This window comes from Piliocolobus tephrosceles, chromosome 8, assembly GCF_002776525.5.
Source record: "Piliocolobus tephrosceles isolate RC106 chromosome 8, ASM277652v3, whole genome shotgun sequence".
Classification (NCBI taxonomy): Eukaryota; Metazoa; Chordata; class Mammalia; order Primates; family Cercopithecidae; genus Piliocolobus; species Piliocolobus tephrosceles.
Genome location: NC_045441.1, coordinates 79,344,306 through 79,364,662, shown reverse-complemented (window position 1 = coordinate 79,364,662; position 20,357 = coordinate 79,344,306). Strand labels below are relative to the sequence as shown.

At 37.0% G+C, this 20,357-nt stretch overlaps 1 long non-coding RNA gene across 1 annotated transcript in view; it reads left to right on the top strand.

The window, feature by feature from the left end:
* Positions 1–20,357, top strand: part of LOC111552476 — a 77,821-nt gene that overhangs the window by 10,922 nt on the left and 46,542 nt on the right. The window contains exon 2 of the long non-coding RNA XR_002734640.1: positions 7,529–7,573. This is a non-coding gene — a long non-coding RNA (uncharacterized LOC111552476). The remainder of the gene's footprint in view (positions 1–7,528; positions 7,574–20,357) is intronic.

The window sequence follows — 20,357 nt, the reverse complement described above, 5'->3', positions numbered from 1 at the left end:
AGCTCGACTACTGGTGGAGCCACCTTCATCTTTCACCTGGTCTGTTGATATGTTGCAATAGGCTCCCAACTGATCACCCTGTTTCTGTTCTTGGCCCTCTGCCTTCCGCACACAACAGTCAAAGTAATCCTTTTAAAACCAAAGCCAGATCATATCAGTCCTCTTCAGTATTCAGACCCTTCAGTGACATATCATTTCTCTCAGAGTAAAATCTGAGTCTCTTCCATGGTTTGTAAGTCCTTACACAATCTGACCCTACTCCACCAGTACTCTGATTCTTCTCATCACTCTCTCTCTCTCTCTCTCGCTTTCTCTATGGCATCCAGACTGGCTCCCTTGCCGTTCCTGAACTCACCAAGCACATCACACCTCTGAGCCTTTGTACTTTGTTCCCTATGGCTGAAAAACTCTTCACCCACAGGTCTGTCTTCATCACTTCCTTCAAAAGTCACCAGAGGGGCATTCTCTGACCACCCTACATAAATTGTGTTCACCGCAGTCTTTCCCTTTCTCCATCTTACTTCATTATTTTTTGTTCTCAGCAGTTGTCACCATCTGACACATTATAGAGTTATTCATTTATTTGTTTTGTGTCAGTCTCCACCATACCCACCAGAATGTTTTCTACAGGAGAGCAAGAACTTTGCTATATATGCTCTTGTATCACTAAAACAAGCATTTGTCATATAGTGGGCACTAAATAAATATTTGAATGAATAAATAAACTCCCCTTTTGTACTTGGGCTTGCAACTGGCCTATCCTTGGCTGGGTTACAGTTTACTAGTTAAGAATAACTGTCTATAATATATACCTTAGTATAATCTTCTTAAATTTATGTATTTTGTATTCAACCAATTTCCTACTAGCAGCCTTCAGCTGGGATTGTTAAAGGTATTACTTAAGGATAATTTGTCTCACACACCGAAGATAAAATTAAATCTAAAATTACTAAGACTATAGAGTAAGTATATTCCATTAATTGAAATTAATGGAATAATTTCCTACACTGGAATGTGTGTGTAACAAATGTGAGTTTTGTTTAAAACATATGTCTTTCCTCATAGAGAGTGAGAAATAGTTTGAAAGCCAGAGGTGGCCAGATTCAAGTCTCAGTCCGTCAGCTTATTGCTTCAGATTCTTGCATGCTTGATGAGAGGCGTAGCATAGTGCATAAGAATGGGGATACTGGGGCCAGACTATGTTGGTTGAAATCCAGGCTCTGTCACTTGTTAGCTTTGTGACCTTGGGTAAGTTGCTTAACTTCCCTAAGTCTCAGTTTCTTTATCTGGGCTGATAAGATAGTTGATAATTGATAAGACTCTAGTGGTTTTTTGTTGTTGTTGTTGTTGTTTTTGACACGGTCTTGTTCTGTCACCTAGGCTGTAGTGCAGTGGTGCGATCCTAGTTCACTGCAGCCTCAAACTTCTGGGCTCAAGCAATCCTACCTTCCTCAGTCTTTGGAGTAGCTATGTACTGAGGATTTATTGAGTTAATTCATGTAAGCATTTATACGATTGGTGCATAGTAAGTATGTGCTAGCTATGATTATTACTAATATTCCTCCTGAAAAAAACAGCTGTTACTCCTTAGAGTTTTATCGTCCTTGTTCCTGTGTACCCAGCACAGGATTTACTGCATTGCACTGAGTCCAATGGCTTACAGTCACCACACCCTTTGAGCCCTTGCTGCTAGTGTTATATATTCAGTCTTTTCCTTCCTTCCTTTCACCCTTTTTTCCCTTTTCTTCTCTTCCTTCTCTCCTTCCCTCTCGCCCAGAAGTTCTGCCTTGCCTTACTTTTTTCTATACATCCTCTCTCATACACTACACTCTGTTTTGCATTAGCTCTCTCTCTTCTCTCTTCCTTCTGCTGTTTCTGCTGTCATTCACAGAGTTAGAATTCTCGAGGGGAAAGACCTGTCATGTCACCAGGAAGAATCCTCACAAGCAAATCTTTCACAGTTCTCACTTCCTAGATAGAATTTTGCTCTTTCAAGCAGACCCTACTTTTAGAGATCGGAGACTCTTTATCAAAGACTCCTCATTGTTCAAGTTGATCAGAAATGCCATCTCAGCACTTTCAACCCATGTGTGGGTTGTACCAGCAATGTCTATTTCTTTAGAAAACACTGACTCGTCTTATCAACAATTGCGGGCTAACTGTAAAATCAACCATAACCAATTGTCTTGCTTGCTGCTCCTAAGGGGCATTGATAAAATAATGCGGTTGCTTTGGTGACTAATAAAGTTCAACTCCAATGATGGTGAGAATGTAGGAAGGAATGAAAGACATGTTCAATGGAAATACAGTTTTTTTTTTCTTCTTTCTTCTATTAGATTAGGAATTCCTCAAGTGAAGAGACCATGCATGCTCTATTTATTTTAAATATATATGACTAGTGCCCAGCTTAGTGCCTTATAATACATGCTCAGTAAGTAAATGTGCCTTGATTTTTTGCTTAGGCAAACATGGTAAAACATTCTGAGAACTCAAAGCCTAAAACCATGAATAAAGGCAGTGCTTTATGTGATTTTCATTTGGACAGCCTTGTAAAACACACAATTCTATGCACTGAATTGTCACACTAATGAAGTAATTATCATGGATCTTTGTAATCCTATGCATTTTTATAACATCTATTTTGTGACAATTATTATAAGTTGTTGTGAAATGTAAATATATATTAATTATTTCTATTGCTTGAAAAACTCCTTGGAGAATTAACTCATAATTTACCCCACACATTCTATACCTATTTGCTGAATAAATGAATGAATGATTAAGTGAATGATGTTATACTTATATTCACTCAGAATGTTTGGAGAGGTTTACATAATTGAATGGTTTTAATAAGTAAAAGTTAGCATCTATAGAATTTACATTGGTTATTACATTAGGCTATAAAATTAAGTGAATATAAAATTATATTAAACATAGTGTTATTTTTTGTTGTTCAAAAGGCACTTCAAGATCTTTAAGCTATGAAATTAAAAGAAACCAACAGGTCTCCTAAAAATATATCTTCATCTTTTGTTTTGGTCTACCAGTACTTTACTATGCCTTTAAAATAAATCTGCTTTGCTAGTTGCATAGATTCTGAATAAAAAGCAACTTTATATTATCTTGGAAAGTTTTAAGATGGTTAAATTACTTTGAAAAAGGCTGTAACACCAAACCAAAGTGATGAAAATGTTTGTGCTTTAATTTTTCTTCCATCCATTTGTATCTCAACATATTACATTTCTAGACAAAACTGGTTTGTACATCTCTCTTGCTTGAGCAGGAGGAAATCATTACAATGGAAAGAATTATTGAAAATGGTCCATGTTGTGTAATTCCCAGGATAAATGGGCTGAGTAGCAAATATTTCTGTTGTGAACTGTTTTATACCGAAATGTGCATTATTAAACCCATTTGTTGAACACATTGAAAGATCGAATATTTTCCTAACCCGACATTGGAAGATGTTTATTTGCCCCTGCCCAGATCTTGGCTTCCTGGAATTCATCCACATTTGAGGGGCAAAAAAATCATAGATGAAGAAATCAGAAAAACAGAATTTAAAATTTATAAACACATATTTTAAACAAGATCATAAAAAATTTAAAATAGTATACATAATAGAAACAGCATGTGGGGAAGCATATAGAACAATGTGGTAAGTGACCATTTTTCACATTATCATAAACATCCTATACATTTGAAGAACGCAGAAAGCACAGTAGTCACCAGACTATAAGAATCCGAAGGTAGCAAAAAGAATGCTCATGATCAGAATGGTTCGGGGGTGATTTTATACACCTTCTGCTTTTATAAAGATATAATTTTAGATATACTGTGTATTTAAGTAATATATATTTAACTATTGCCCTTTAAAACATTGCATATGCAATCAGGTTGTTTTTATTTCAGCTAGATTAATCTTATGTGTGCCCAATTCCATATTCCAAACAACCCTAAAAATCCTCAGTTAAAAAAAATCACTGGAACGCTTCAATACTAGATTTGAAGATAATAGTAGCAGCTGGAGTAGAAGGAGCAGAAAGCTGCTTTCCACCCCAAAATAAAACATTCTTTCTCTTTGATGATTCTTTTTCTTTCTTTTCCAGTAACTCTACTTTTTTCAAATTGTATTCAAAGTAGCACATTCAGGTATAGATTCATTTATTCATTCATTCGATAAATATCTACTGGGTATCAACCCTGTACCAGCTCTAGACTAAGCACTGGGACGTGTTATAAGAAACTTTTAGTGTGGCATTGGACTTCAGGAGAGATCTCAAGGTTAAAAATACAGGATTGGGGGTTAGGTAAATGGTGGTAATAGTGCCTTTAAGGCAGATGGAAATGGAGAGAGTTAAGTGAAGAGATATCTGTATATTGAGGTGAAGAGGAGGTGAGGGTAGATGAGACCAGTTTGTAGGTGATTGCTTCACAGAGTCATTGCATGAATGGTACAGGGAAGATACAAAAGGCTTTGGGTAAGTGAGCAAGAGTGATGTTTGTAGAGCCATTGGGGAGAATGTTCCCAGCAATGAATCAGAGGATTGTTGTTGGCATTTCCAGCACAGTGGAAGCTGGCATGAGTATGTTATAGTGAGCCAGGGCAGTCCCAGGTTTTCTCCAGCAATGCTCATCAGCAAAGGCAGGAAAATTAGAGAGTGCATATGATGTAAGTTTGCCCACTGATGTGATGGATAATGAGAACTGGAGACTTGGTGTTAGAAAGGATGATAAAAGGGATTGAAAAGAAGAAACTAGAAGAACCTTCCATTTTATAGAAAATTAATGAATACATTAAATTGTGAGAGTTTTAGTGTTTATTGAACTTGGGGAGCAGAAAACAAGGAGGGAGGTGGGAAGGTGGAGAGGTGCAGTGGTAGAACCGTGGTTATGTGTGGAGAATGAATATTCTTAGCACTGGTAATAATTAAATTCAGTGAATGATCTTGCTGGTGCATGACTCAGGTAGGCTGGGTTTGGAGGATTACAGGTAGCAAGGTTATGGGATTATATAGTTGAGGTATCTCATGGGTCCCTAGCATGAAATTTGAAGTTGTCAGAGGTGACGATGAAGAATGAAGATGTGGAGGAAAATCAAAAGCCAGGTGCTGTATTCATTTAGAAAGGTGGAAGTGGGTCTCATTGGAGTTCAGTAAATAACAGCTGTGGTGCCTTTAAGATGGTAGAACAAAGAACCAGTATAAATTTTAAATGAGAAGAAATAAATGGACAATTGAGTAGTGAGTAGTTGAAAGGTTTAAAGTGTGGACTTGTGAATTACTGGAAGAAAAATCCCAAGAGGGCCAGAATTTATTTCGAAGGCAGCCATATACTCTATTCTAATCAGACAACCATATTTTGTTTACCAGACTCATTTAAATCAATATTAGTTGTTGTTGATTTTGTTATTCATCATTATAGATATTGTCTCTGGTAAGAAAATGATGTTTTATTCTGCCTTCATTCCTTTCTGGCACTGTTTTGTAGTATTTCTTCATAGTTCGCAGTCTTAAAAAATGTCAATTAGTGGGAGGATATGCTTTTCCAAATATCAGATATCTTAAGTTTTTCATATATATCAAGACTGTGATCCAATTGGTAGAACCACTACACTAGAGAGCATGTTATTTTTCAAATCATCTGTATCTAAAAAGAAAACACCGTATTCTTCCTAACATTTTCTCCCTGAATACCAACATTTATTTAATCTCACTCATATAATCATACTCTTGGACTAGTTTTCCAAACTACTATTATATTAAGTATGTAAACTGTAACAGATGTAATTATTAAATTACCTTTTGCATTAGAATAGAGAACATACATTTTTATGATTTTCTTGATGTATAAATAATGGCCTGATAACTTTACAGACACACTGGTATATTCACAGATACTCTGGTCATTACAAAGTCAGTTCCTCACCCTTGTAGCTAAATAATTTCTATACAAAGCATACTGAATGCTATTTAAATCATAAGTCTCTTCCAAGAAATTTCTTCTCTTCCTAGAAAATTATTTAGTAGGGGCAGTATATGGCAGCAGTAAAGGCTGTTTTTGACAAACACCTGTCCTTTACAGTTAAGTGCTAAAAGGCAGGTGTTCTCACATTTATTATACTTCTATTGTGCTTTCCATCACTAATGTAACACTTATCTGAAAATCGATAATTTTGAAAGATTTCATAGCTGCAGTACTCTTTGTGCTTTATCACTAAGAGCAAACAAACCCTGTTCATTCAGTGGGATGAACTTATTACTTTTTAATCCTTATTTAAGTAAACCTAGTTTATGGAATTCCAAAGTAAGATATTACTGCTTTCCTACTTTCCTTCCTGCAGTGTTAATTCTCCTTTGGAAGATAGTCATCTTGCCTGCTGTATCCTTCTCTTAGTCTAACTCTTGTTTGATATAAGATCAAAAGGCGTTCATTTTCTGTATCAATTAGGCAGGCTGTCTTGTCTCAATGAGATTAAGTAGCCTCTGAAGAGAAGTGACACCAGGGAGGAGGTAGATGAGCTGATAGTTAACATACAATATGGCTGTCTTAGTTCTTTCAAAATGATAGTTTGGCTAGTCTGATGTCTTTCTTTTATAATTGTGTCCGTGGCTCATTTGTTCAGGGCAACCAAGCAGCACACACCAAACCTGATAATCAGTAGTTTGGGTTTCTAATAAAGCTGGAGGGAAACATCAATCTTTCCTAGGCTTAACATTTTTTTTTTTTCATACTAGGGAAAGGCTCTAATATTTTCTTGTTTCTTAGAATTTTTTTAAGGACATTCATGAAGTACCAGAATATTTTATTCCAAATAAATGATACATTCAATACCCAGTATTAACCCCCAAGTTTCTTAAAGAAAATGTTATCAAAAGCAATTGTTGAGCCCCAGACAAAGCTATGCAAGCGGGGTATCAGTCCTGCTATAGGTAGACTCTATCTAGAAACCTGAGTTTTTAATAGCCTGAGATGTCCGCGGTCATATTTAACCACATTTTTTGAGAAAAGACTATAATTATCTCATTACAGAAAGTGAAGCAGTGTTTTCAAAGGAGCAAACAAAACACTGGTATTTATTAACAACATTTTCTTTCAGCATATTTCCTCTCACTTCACTTTCAGAGATTTTCTAGCCAGTTGCTTCTCTAAGAAAAGATTGTTAGGCACAAACTCCCTAAGTTTAGCTCCCTTGCCATCATCAGACTTCTAGGCTTAAACCTATTTTTAATCTACTTTCTATTATCCCAGAGGCAACATTTCTACCCCTTTCCAAGTCTCAGCCTTCAATCTGTGCCCATATGTTCTGGTTTCCTCCGCTATTCCCTGCTCTCGTGGTTTTGACCCATCCTTTTTCTTCTGGCTCAAGACATTACAGAAGTTAAAACAAGTGATCCAAAAAACCATTCTTTATTTAGCTCAGCTTCGTTTCTTACTAGGTTAATGCCTTACATTTCTCCATCATCAAATTCTTAAGAAAGACATTTACATGACTTAATTCTAATCATTAGCTCTATTCTCTTTGCAGTCTACCCCTGGCTGGTTTCTGCTTCCACCTCCTGATCTGGCAGAGGTGATAACAATGATGAAACAAAATCTTCAAACCACAGCACAGTAAGAAGATGCTGAGTTTATATGTGGACACTGCTTTTGTGACTGTGACTATTGTTGTGGGTTTCCTTGCTTTCCATCTTGCCAATTCCCTCCTTGACATTGTACAGCTATTTCCTTTGTAATACAGAAACTCTCTCTTACAGAATATTTTTCCACAGCTGGCTTTCATCACTTCTTGATAGGTACCTAAATATTTCAGTTTTTTCCACTTTATTTTCCTTTAACAATAACTGCTGCCCAATTAAATAATTCATCTTTTCCCCTGTATAAGTATTTGTGGTACTGAATGAATGTTTATCAAGCACCATTTGGAATCTCCTATTTTCTCTGGCTTGGCTTTTTCACAGACTCTTGTTCTCAATTACACATGGCAGTTTGAATTAAGTTTATTTAACCATTTTAAAATTAAGAATGAGTTTAGAATTTGTTTTAAATTTTTTTTTTTACCCCATAGAGATGATTGTGGGTAAATTAAAGACTAACTTCAAAATTCAAGAGTTTCTTTGTTGTATAATAGTTAGATCATGCACATTCATAAATAACATTCAGAAGCGTGACACAGAAAAGCAAACATTATGCTTTGAAATGTTCACAAATGATAATAATAACTAATGTTTATTTTCTGCTAACTATGAGGTAGACGCATAACTAAGTTCTTTATGGGCATTAATTTATTCAATCTTTTCATCAGCCCTAGAGGTTTGGAATTTTATTATTAGTTCCAGAAAAGTTACAAAACTTGCCCTCGACAGCTCAAAACTGGTGAAGTTGGGATTCTCAAGTCTCACCCCTGCATCATATGCCATTCTGCCTCTCCAAGGATGTCTACCTGTCAGTGAGTTTGATAAAACAAATACTGCCATGGCTTCTTGATTCTAAAATATGATCAAGTGTAAGCTGCACCATCTATTTAATATTATCTTTCCAGGATAAAGGGAATTACTACCAACAGTATGTGTGTGTGTGTTATAGATATATCACACTATATTTAGTCTCTTGGTCTCAAGTTATAATTTTTGATATTGAGAACATGTGTGTCTTAATTTTTTCATACATATGGAAATTTTCAAATATTTAAATATAAAAAATTAAGTATATACTTACTATATTATATACATAATATGCATTATGTATGTCATGTAATATGTAATTATATAATAATTATACTATGTAATAATATATTATATAATTATATGCTTAAGTATATTATATATTATACATAAATATAGAAATTAATATCCCTTTCCTCTCATTTTACCCTCTATTTTAAGTCTTTATTGTACATAATGGTGAAAAAATTAATCTTGTTGATTTTAAGGGAGCTCAATTTTTATGATTTTATTTTAAAATCCTCAATCAGGATTTATTTCTGCACACTTTTTCTTAAGTTACATTTGAGTTTCTGGAGGGTTGTGCTAAAATTACGCAATAACCAGGAAGGGGATATTTGCTCTTCATTTGTCCTTGATCTTCTGCTGGCATCTGCTGAGAGAGAAATTCCATATAGTTTTTGGTTGTTTGCCTCTATCCCTTTGGCCTGTGTTAGGAGACCTCAACCTCACAGAATTCCTGATTATGAATACTATAAACTACCTCCTCCTTTTCCGACCATCGGGATTCTGGGGTCTGATGGCCTCCTTTCAGTCACATATACACCTCTCTTTGGGGTGCAGTGGCTGTTAGTTGTTCTCTGGTATCACACTGGAGATGCCCGAGGCTACTGCTAAACTCCACCTCACTTAGCCCCTGGAACTTCATTCTGGTTTGAACCCTGGGGAGAAGTGGAGTAAGGCTCCTTCCTAGCTTTCTTCTTATCTGCCCATGGTATAGCAACCAAGACCTCTCCTTGTAGGGGCAGAAAAACTCACCCTTTTATTGTTAGAACCTACTCTTATTTCTATGGTATAAACTTTATGGACCAAGTTCTTCAGGGTTTTGGCTTTTTATATTCAGTGCCAAACTTTTAGTGCTCAAAACACTTCTTTTTCAAAAAACTGGGCTATCTCAAATCAAAAGCTCATTGGCTTTCAAGACTAAGTCCTCTGTTGTAAATTTTTTAAAAACCTATTGCCTTCTTTGTTTTTCCCCATGTTAACTTGTGCCCTGCTTTCTCTGGGACAAATAAATGTTCCCCAGAGGCTGTGAATACTATTTGCTCTGGAGGTAGTGATCACCAAGACAACAGCAAAAAGCTTGGGTAATATCTCCATATGCAATTCCTCCACATATATTAAAATATAAAAATATATAACATAAATATACATAATCATACAACATATATTAATATAAATAACTACATTTATGATTTTATATATTATATATAATTTATGTGTAACATGTATATGTATATAATTTTTTCTCCCTTCTTATGTGAAGACAAGTGTCGTCAGGAGAACCTGGACCAGGATAATGGCAATAAGAGTAGTGTTAAAAAAAGAAAAAAGACATACTAGAGATATTTCAAAGAAAGAGTGGTTGCAACTTAGCAATAATGTGAAGACATGGCACTGTCTACACTGGTGGGAATGTTTATGTTAGAGAGACTAGACAGATTCTGGCAAATCACCATACCTTTCTTTGCTATTACAGAAATGGCCTTGGAGGATAATGAACCTTAGAAACAGGTTTCAGAATTTTTCTATTCCTTAAAATCTGCTATGCTTTGAATGTTTGTCTCCTTCAAAACTCATGTTGAAATTTAACTGATTTTGTCACAGGCAATGATGAGACAATTTAAGAGGTTATTTGGCCAAAAGAGCTCCACCCTCATCAGTGGGATTGATGCCTTTATAAAAGAGAGGGTTTAGTCCCTTTTACTTCTTCGTTCTTGAACTCTTATGCCATGTGAGGAACAGCATTCCTCACCCCTGAAGGATGCTGCGTTCAAGGCACCATCTTGGAAGCAGAGACTGGGCCCTTATACCAAACATGCTGGACCTTGATCTTGAACTGTCCAGCCTCCAGAACTGTGAGAAATAAATTTCTGCTCTTTATAAATTACCCAGTTTCAGGTATTCTGTGGTAGCAGCACAAAACAAAGACACAGCCACATTATACTCAACAAATATTTGTTGAGCATGTATTACATGCCAATCTTTGAATAAAGTGTTCCAAAGAATTCAGAGATGATTAAAATATATGCTTGAGCCGAAAGTCATAGAGTAGGGACTAAGTATATATTGTACTTCGAAGAATATAAAGGATGCTTCATAAAGCCCAAAAGTGATTTGATCAGAGAAGCATTTTATAAATTACAGAGATGTAGAATGTAGGGATCTTATTAATAATAATATAATTATATTGGACTTGGAAGACATCAGGGAGCCAGCAAGGAAGAAGCTCCCAAATTACAAAATAGCTAAAGTTAGAACTAAATCTGCAATCAAATTAGAAAAAAAAAAAAAGAAAAGTTGTGATGTCAAGAATGACATGGTAAAGAGCAGTGATATAGGCAAGCTCACATCCTGCTGCTGGTGGTGTCTTGCCATCATTCAGGAAAATCACTTTTTACTCGTGAGTCAAAATCCTTAAACAAGTTTGACCAAAGGAAATCATCTGCTGAATGTTCAGGAATGTATTTACAAAGGCTTTTATTGCAACACAATTAGGAAAAGCCCAGGTTAAATACCTTGTATAGTATTACAATGGACATTACCTACCTCAAATTGGCCAAATAAGTTTTCTTAGAATTGCCCCTTCACCCACGTCTTTCCACTTGTTTGAGTTAGGGCTGTTATGTAACTTTCTAGTAAAGTACAACTGATTGGTCTAATTGATGGCATTGCCCAGGAAATTTAGAAAATAGCAAGAGCTTGGGAGGCTGAGGCGGGCGGATCACTAGGTCAGGAGATCAAGGCCATCCTGGTCAATATGGTGAAACCCTGTCCCTACTAAAATACAAAAAAATTAGCTGGGTGTGGTGGCACGCACCTGTAGTCCCAGCTACTTGGGAGGCTGAGGCAGGGAAATTGCTTGAACCCAGGAGGTGGAGGTTGCAGTGAGCTGAGATTGTGCCACTGCACTCCAGCCTGGTGACAGAGCAAGACTGTCCAAAAAACGAAAAAAAGAAAATAGCAAGAGCAAGAATAGAAATCATCCTTTGTACAAGAAGGAGAAAAACACCAGACACTGTGTGTGTGGCTGTATCAAGAACACACACACACAAACCAGGAGCTGTTGGCAAATTTTTTTTTTAACCACAATGTGGATTAGAGAAGTACAGGAAGCCATCTATACAAAGAGAGAAGAATAAAACAGCTACATAGTAGAGACAGTTCTGATAGCTTAATAACCTCTGCTTCTGGTTTGTTCCAGAGGTTCAAGTGTTTTTTTGCCCTTGGTGTCCATGAGAAATAACTGAACATTATAACAGTTTGAATTGTAACCTGAAGAATATTCATTTATATAAACATGATATATGTCATCATGTATGCATATGTCTGTGTGGGCTTGTAAAATAGAGTGTATCCCAGACAAGGAGAGATCAGATATAAAAGAATGCTCTGTCCATCTCATACTCATTTGACTGAATATATAAAGGCTCAGGGGAACCTTCTAGGGGAAAAAAATACCATACCAAGTATTTGAGTCAGGAGGCTAACTTGCAAGGATTTCACTTGCATGGACCCACTAAAAGGACTTGATTTGAAAGAAGAAAATCTGAAGATCTGAGGGGTTGAATAAATAAAACATAAATATGGTTTAAAAAACAGAAAGATATACAATAAAAGTCTCCCTGCCATCCTTGTCCTCCTCTGATCAGTTCTGATGCAGCTTCTTCCATTGGTAAATACTGTACTTAATATCTTATGCAAATGTTCATAGTTTCTTCAAACATATACAAGCAAAAACAAGTACTGATTCTTGTTTTTCATTTGTTTACAAAGGTAGTATATTGCACATACTGTGCTGCACCTTACTTTAAATATATGTTTATATATCTATATCTATGTAGATATATTATTATAGATTTATTGTATATCTAAATATATATATATATCTTCTTTTCCTATCAGCATAAAGAAAGATTCCTCATTTTTTACAGCTTTGCAATGTCCTGTGTATAGATACATCATCATTTATTAAACTAGATCCTATTGATAGACATTTAGTTGTTTCCAATCTTTGGCTCTTACAAACAATGCTACAATAAATAACTTTGCACAAAAGTCATTTCTCACCTGTGCATGAATACCTGCACAATACATTTTTCTATAAGTAATTCTGAGTCTTTAGTGGCTTTTGTTTTTTGAAAGAACTCACCTTTCTGATTATCCTTTCTGCGGGGATGTACCCTGGTGGAAGAAAGGATGTGTTTCTATAAAGCTAAAAAGCTATCACATGTTAGGGTTGAAGCCAGTCTGTTACAGGGACTCCTTAAGATAGTCCAACCCAGGAAGAAGAGCCATGTTTTTGTCTGCTTTTGCAGAAAGGATGAGTAGTGGTCCTAAATGTAGCCAAAGAGATGAAATTGGGGTGGAGATAGTGGTCTAATCGAAACACTGGGCTGTGGCTCAAACTTGAGGCCATGATTGTGTTATGGGCTGCTGAGATTTGAGCAGAACTTTGCAAAGATGAGTGACTCTAGCAGTGCAAGTGGCAAAGGGTAGCACAAGGGTAACTTGTTTCCATGTTCTTACATTTTCTCACATTTTTTCACTAATTAAAGCCATAGCACTGTGAAGCTTGGTGGTATTTGAGTAATATATACTTAGAAAAGGTTGGGAAGAGTAGAGCCATATTAATGTTGGTTTTCTCTAGGAGTACAAGGTAATAAGTGAATGTATCACTTTACCCATTTCTTGACATTAATAAGTGCAACCTCTGTTGAGAATCGATGTATATCTCTCTTGATCTTTTCTCATATAAGTGCATGTATTTACCAACATAAGTGATTTTTTTCTTTTATTGTCTGGATAGGATATTTCTACATATACATATGATTGTGAAATTATCTGTTTTTACATTATATATATTTTGGAGATCTTTCCAAGTTAAAAAGGGAGCAGTGCCTTTAAAATTAGGTGACTTTTACACCTTTTATCATGACTACTTTTTGTGGAATTGAAATGATGTTTTCATTCTGCTTTGGTGTTTCAGCGCCTTGTTCAAAGTTAAGTGTTTTCAGAAAAGTATATTTTGCTTTTTTTTTTACAGCCTAAATTTTGGCTATTGGGAATTTTCTATTGTATAAAACTGTTTATAAAAGGTTTTTCTACTGACTCCAGGGTATTCTGAAGATTGAAGCCTGTGTGTAAATTGCTACCAAATGGTAAAAAGCAACAATAAACAGTTTGGTTTTTTAAAACTGTGTAAAGTTTGATTCTAATGTTGAAAAAAATGTGTGCATGTATATATAATTTTTATTATGCCCTTAGGAAAAAAAACTACTAAGAAAACCTTCAAAATGTTAAAGATGTGTATCTTTGGATTGGCTCTAAGTTTATAAATTTTTATATTTATATTTATACTTATTTTATTTTAAAAGTTTTCTGAAGAATTGCTTTTATAATTAGAAAAATTCATAAAATGCAATGCAATTTGTACTACAATATAGTACCTACAGTCCTGTCTTCCTCTTCCACTCTTCCTATGAAGACAGACATAGGAAGAGTTTGAAGAGGTGGGTTTTAGAGTTTTGGGAGAAGGGATCAATTAAGAAAACCTCTCTACCCCAGGCACTTTGGCACCAGCTGAGAGAGGGGCAAATGAAGGTCAACTGATCACTGTTACCAGGACAAATACTGCATACTTGTATGTGGAATCTAAAAGAGTCCAACTCATGGAAGTAGAGAGTAGAATGGTGGTTACAAGGTATATTAGTCCATTTTCACCCTGCTGATAAAGACATATCTGAGACTGGGATATTTACAAAAGAAGGAGGTTTATTGGACTTATAGTCCCATGTGGCTGGGGAAGCTTCACAATCATGATAGAAGGTAAAAGGCATGTCTCACATGGCGGCAGACAAGAGAAGAGAACTTGTGCAGGGAAACTCCTTTTTTTGAAACCATCAGATCTCATGAGACTCATTCGCTATCACAAGAGCAGTGCAGGAAACCCACCCCCATAATTCAAACCCACCTCCCACTAGGTTCCTCCCATGACATGTAGGAATTGTGGGAGTTACAATTCAAGATGTGATTTGGGTGGGGACACAACCAAACCATATCTTTCTGCCCCTGGCCCCTCCAAATCTCATGTCCTCACATTTCAAAACCAATCATGCCTTCCCAACAGTCCTCCAAAGTCTTAACTCATTTCAGCATTAACTCAAAAGTCCAAGTCCAGCGTCTTATCTGAGACAAGGCAAGTCCCTTCCCCATGAGCCTGTAAAATCAAAAGCAAGTTAGTCGCTTCCTAGATACAATGGAGGTACTGACATTATGTAAATACAGTTGTTCCAAATGGGAGAAATTGGCCAAAACAAAGGGGTTACAGGCTCCATGCAAGTTTGAAATCCAGCAGGGCAGTCAAATCTTAAAGCTCCAAAATGATCTCCTTTGACTCCATGTCAAGTACTGGGACATACTGATACAAGAGGTAGGTTCCCGCAGCCTTGGGCAGCTCTGCTCTTGTGGCTCTGCAGGGTGCAGCCTCCCTCCTGGCTGCTTTCATGGGCTGGTGTTGAGTGTCTGTGGCTTTTCCAGGCACATGGTGCAAGCTATTGGTGGATCTATCATTCTGGGGTCTGGAGGACAGTGGCCCTCTTCTCACAGCTCTAGTAGGTGGTGCCCCAGTAGGGACTCTGTGTGGGTGCTCCAACCCCACATTTCCCTTCCACACTGTCCTAGCAGAGGTTCTGCATGAGAGCCCCGCCCCTGCAGCAAACTTCTGCCTGGGCATCCAGGCATTGCCATACATCTTCTGCAATCTATTGGAGGTTCCCAAACTCCAATTCTTCTGGCCACTCACAGGCTCAACACCACATGGAAGCTGCCAGGGTTTGGGGCTTGCACCTTCTTAAGCCATGGCCTGAGCTCTATGTTGGCCCCTTTCAGCCATGGCTGCACTGGCTAGGACACAGGGCACTCAGTCCCTAGGCTGCACATAGTACGGGGACCTTGGGCCCAGCCCACATAACCACTTTTTCCTCCTAGGCCTCTGGTCCTGTGATTGGAGGGCTGCCTTGAAGATCTCTGACATGCCCTGAAGACATTTTCCCACTGTCTTGGGGATTAACATTTGGCTCCTTGTTACTTATGCAAATGTTTGCAACCAGCTTGAATTTCACCTCAGGAAAAGTTATTTTCTTTTCTATCACATTGTCAGGCTGTGAATTTTCCAAACTTTTTTGCTGTGTTTCCCTTTCAAAACCAAATGCCTTTAACAGCACCCAAGTCACCTTTTGAATGCTTTGCTGCTTAGAAATTTCTTCCACCAGATACCCTAAATCATCTCTCTCAAGTTCAAAGTTCCACAAATCTCTAGGGCAGGGGCAAAATGCTGCCAGTCTCTTTGCTAAAACATAATGAGTCACCTTTGCTCTGGCTCCCAACAAGTTCCTCGTCTCCATCTGAGACCACCTCAGCCTGGATTTCATTGTCCATATCACTCACTATCAGCATTTTTGTGAAAGCCATTAAACAAGTCTCTAGGAAGTTCCAAACTTTCCCACATTTTGCTATCTTATTCTGAGCCCTCCAAACTCTTCCACCCTCTGCCTGTTACCCAGTTCCAATTGTGCTTCCACATTTTTGGGTATCTTTTTTTTTTTTTTTTTTCCTCTTGTCTCTAGGCTGGAGTGCAATGGTGTGACCTCTGCTCGCTGCAACCTCTGTGTCCCAGGTTCAAGTAATTCTCCTGTCTCAGCGTCCCAAAGTAGCTGGGATTACAGGCACCTGACATGCCCAGCTAATTTTTTTGTATTTTTAGTAGTGACAGGGTTTCACCATGTTGGCCAGGCTGGTCTTGAACTCCTGACCTCGGGAGATCCACCTGCCTCGACCTCCCAAAGTGCTGGGATTACAGGCATGAGCCACTGCACCCAGCCCATTTTTGGGTATCTTTTCAACAACACACCCTCTACTGATACCAGTTTACTGTATTAGTCCATTTTCACGCTGCTGATAAAGACATACCAGAGACTGGGCAATTGCCAAAAGAAAGAGGTTTATTGGACCTACAGTTTTACCTGGCTGGGAAGGCCTCATAATCATGGTAGAAGGTGAAAGGCATGTCTCACATGGTGAGAGACAAGAGAAGAGAGCTTGTGCAGGGAAACTCCCCTTTTTAAAACCTGTGAGACTCATTCACTGTCATGAGAACAGCACAGGAAAGACCCACCCCCATAATTCAATCACCTCCCACTGGGTTCCTCCCACAATGTGTGGGAATTGTGGGAGTTACAATTCAAGATGAGATTTGGGTGGAGACACAACCATATCACAAGGGAAGAGGAGAAGAATGAGGAGTTGTTAATCAAAGGATATAAGTTTCAATTAGACAAAAATAAATGTTGAGGTCTATTATAGAGAAGGGTAACTATAGACAATAATAATGTATTGTATATTTCCAAACAAATGGGAGAGTAAATTTCAAATGTCTTGCCCCAAAAAATGATGTGAGGTGATGAATATCTTAATTAGCTTGACTTAATCAATCCACTTTGTATACATGTATCAAAACATTACACTGTACTTTATAAATGTATACAACTATGATTTGTCAATTAAAACTAATAATGTTCTTTTTTTTTTTGGAGATGGAGTCTTGCTCTGTTGCCCAGGCTGGAGTGCAGTGGTGTGATCTTGGCTTACTGCAACCTCCAACTCCCAGGTTCAAGCAATTCTCCTGCCTCAGCCTCCTGAGTAGCTGGGACTACAGGCGTGTATCACCATGCCCAGCTAATTTTTGTACTTTTAGCAGAGATGGGGTTTCACCATGTTGGCCAGGGTGGTCTCGAACTCCTGACCTCAAGCAGTCCACCCGCCTCAGCCTCCCAAAGTGATAATGTTTTTAAAAGTAAAAAAATAAAAATAAAATTCATTACTCTAAAGAATCTTCCTACCCCTAAACCAATCTCTGTTATATATTAATAAAGATTAAAGCATATACCTTTACGTTTGTTAGCTAAGCTGGTTTGCAAACAAAACAAGACAGTTTTATAAAGGTTGTCTCTGATATATTTGCCACAAGTCGCCTTATAGCAAGGAGAGGCAAGGAAGAATGCATCTTCTCTGTAAGGAAGAGGCTGAGAAGCAAAGCTCTGCTCCTTCTCTCAAACTCGTTAATCAGAAAATGTATTCTCTCCCTGTGGAGGGCAAAGAAAGTGCTACTTTAGGGATTCTTGTTCCACATGAAAACACATAGCCAGAAAAAAATGAAAGTGCCCCATCCCTAACATTGGGGAATGTTCAGTTGAGTCAAATACCATAGGAAGATAAACCAGGCAAAGTACCAAAATAATTTCTGCAGAATGGTGGAGAATAAATCAGAAGTAAAGAATTCCCTGAAGTAGACAGTAGAGATAATCTCCATAGACTAAGCTTTTAAGATGTGTGCCAGTTAAAAAGTGTGAGAATGGGATGTAGGTTGAGAGAGAGTGTATAGAGAAAATAAGGTTCAGTTTTTATTTTAATTTTATGTATTCACTGAAAAAAATTTTAGAATCAGAGAAACTTAAGCCTGTTTATAGCTTGAGGGCAGAGAGTGAAGAGGGAGAATTTAAACAGAAGAGAGAGAATAACTTGGTATTATGGAGGTCTAGAGTTGGTTGGAGGCAAAGTGAAGCATATTTTTTTCTGAAGCAGGAGATTTCATCATCAGTTCAGCCAAAGAATGTAGGCATGGAGAATAACTGGGAGCTGACTACAGATTGTTGAACCCTGTTTGGTCAAGTATGAAGTCCCCAACAAATTTGTAATTAAGTCGATCAATACAGTTATTTAATTTAATTTAACTTAACTTAATTATTATAGGAGCTTAGAAGCAAAAGAGATAAATATTTTGTTACATTTGGTTTGGGGAATTGGCAGGGCAGAAATAGCTTATAAAGATTAGGCAAACAACCCAAACAAGTAAAATAAATAAAATTTAACAGATTACAATTTTTTTTTTTTCCTGAAAAGAAACCTGTTCTGGAGAATAAAATTGAAAAGGAATTTTGGGAGGCATAAGGTTTAAGTTATAGTAAGCATAAAAAAAAAGGTTCACTTTGTTGACCAACTCTCTGGATTATGCTTTAAAATTATTATCAAGTTCTATTAAAATAAGCACATTTCATAAAGTAAGCTAATATGTCAAATATGTTATTAACAGAAAATCTTACATGATGATGATGACGTTAAGTGTCATAAATGATCTACTGAACCAAGAATGTATGCCTATAGCAGTACCTGATTTGAATTACATATACAGATGTGGACATGTTCAATGAGACAAAGTAGATAAGCATACGTAAGCATTGGTTTTATCTAGTTACTATGATCGTTCAATCCTTTGCTCTCATGAACCTTCAAAACTGGCAAAAGAACAAAGTTAGAACTGAACAGTGCTGCTATTTTTAATCAGTCATGTGTTCCAAATACATTAATTGCATACCAGCTCTGTGAAATAACTGTGCTTGGCTAAGAGACAGGATATTGTGTTTTAGAAATAAAGAATTTCCCCAAATGTCAACATTTTATAAATGTAATTCATGTTAAGATTTTATTACAGATTAATCATAAATATGGTATTGATTACAATATGAAGTTAGGAAATACAATACTTGATATTTGACCTTCTTCATATTGGATCCCATTTATGCTACAGGCTGTTTTAATTGGAGGGTGCTTTATGTGTGGGGGAGGTACTCATCAAGTAAAAGAGATTTAGGGTCAAGTTACCAATTGCATGGGTCAAGTTACCAACTCCATAAAAAAGTTATGCAATTGCAAGTACCAATTGCATAAAATGCAATTGCAAGTTACCAATTGCATAAAAAAGCATGGAGGGTAGAATGTAGGAAAGATGGAGATCAGAAGCAGGTTGCCATTTTTAAGTCAGGACTTAGGAAACAAGGCAGACTTGTCAAGTCAAGGTCAGAACATGTAGTACTCAGTGAAGTAGGGGAAAGTAGGAGAAACATTGTAATGAAGGATGGACAGATTAGTGAGAAGTTTTAAGTAGCTTAATGATTATTCTATCTCTAACTGACCCCACCTATCAGTTGAATTCCCATTTGGTCAAACCATGTTCCATAATTACACGTTGTTGTGCGTTCCGTGAAAATAGGTCATCAATCATAAGTTAACAGGATATTTCTGAACCATCATGTAAGTGTATGTTTCTGGAATGATTATACCTGTAGTGATGATCAATTCTGAAGAGCCCAAAGTCTCCCTTGGGATATCACTGTGAGCACCTGCATCCTTTGGTGGAAGAGCTGACTGGAATTAGCTGTTGGTCTATATTCAAGGTCGTGATACAGAACAAAACCAGTTAGGGGTCAGAGTGTTGACTTTGGCTTTAGTTGCACCCTTCTCTAGCCAATTGAATTAATGTGCCATTACAGAGTGGGATCAAAGTTATGCACATGCAACTTAAGGAAAGGGTATTTTCTGACTCTTCATCTTTAAATTGCAACTTTGAAATCTTTTAGTTGAAATCTTTTAGTCAAGTCAATCCAGACTTTTTAGTCAAGGCAATAAATAAAGGCAGGTTAAGGAATATGAATGAAAATACTCTATATTTGTTTCTGAATACTGGTAATAAGTGACAAGATTTCTTTGGTAAAAATCAAGTTTTGCTCATTGTGATTA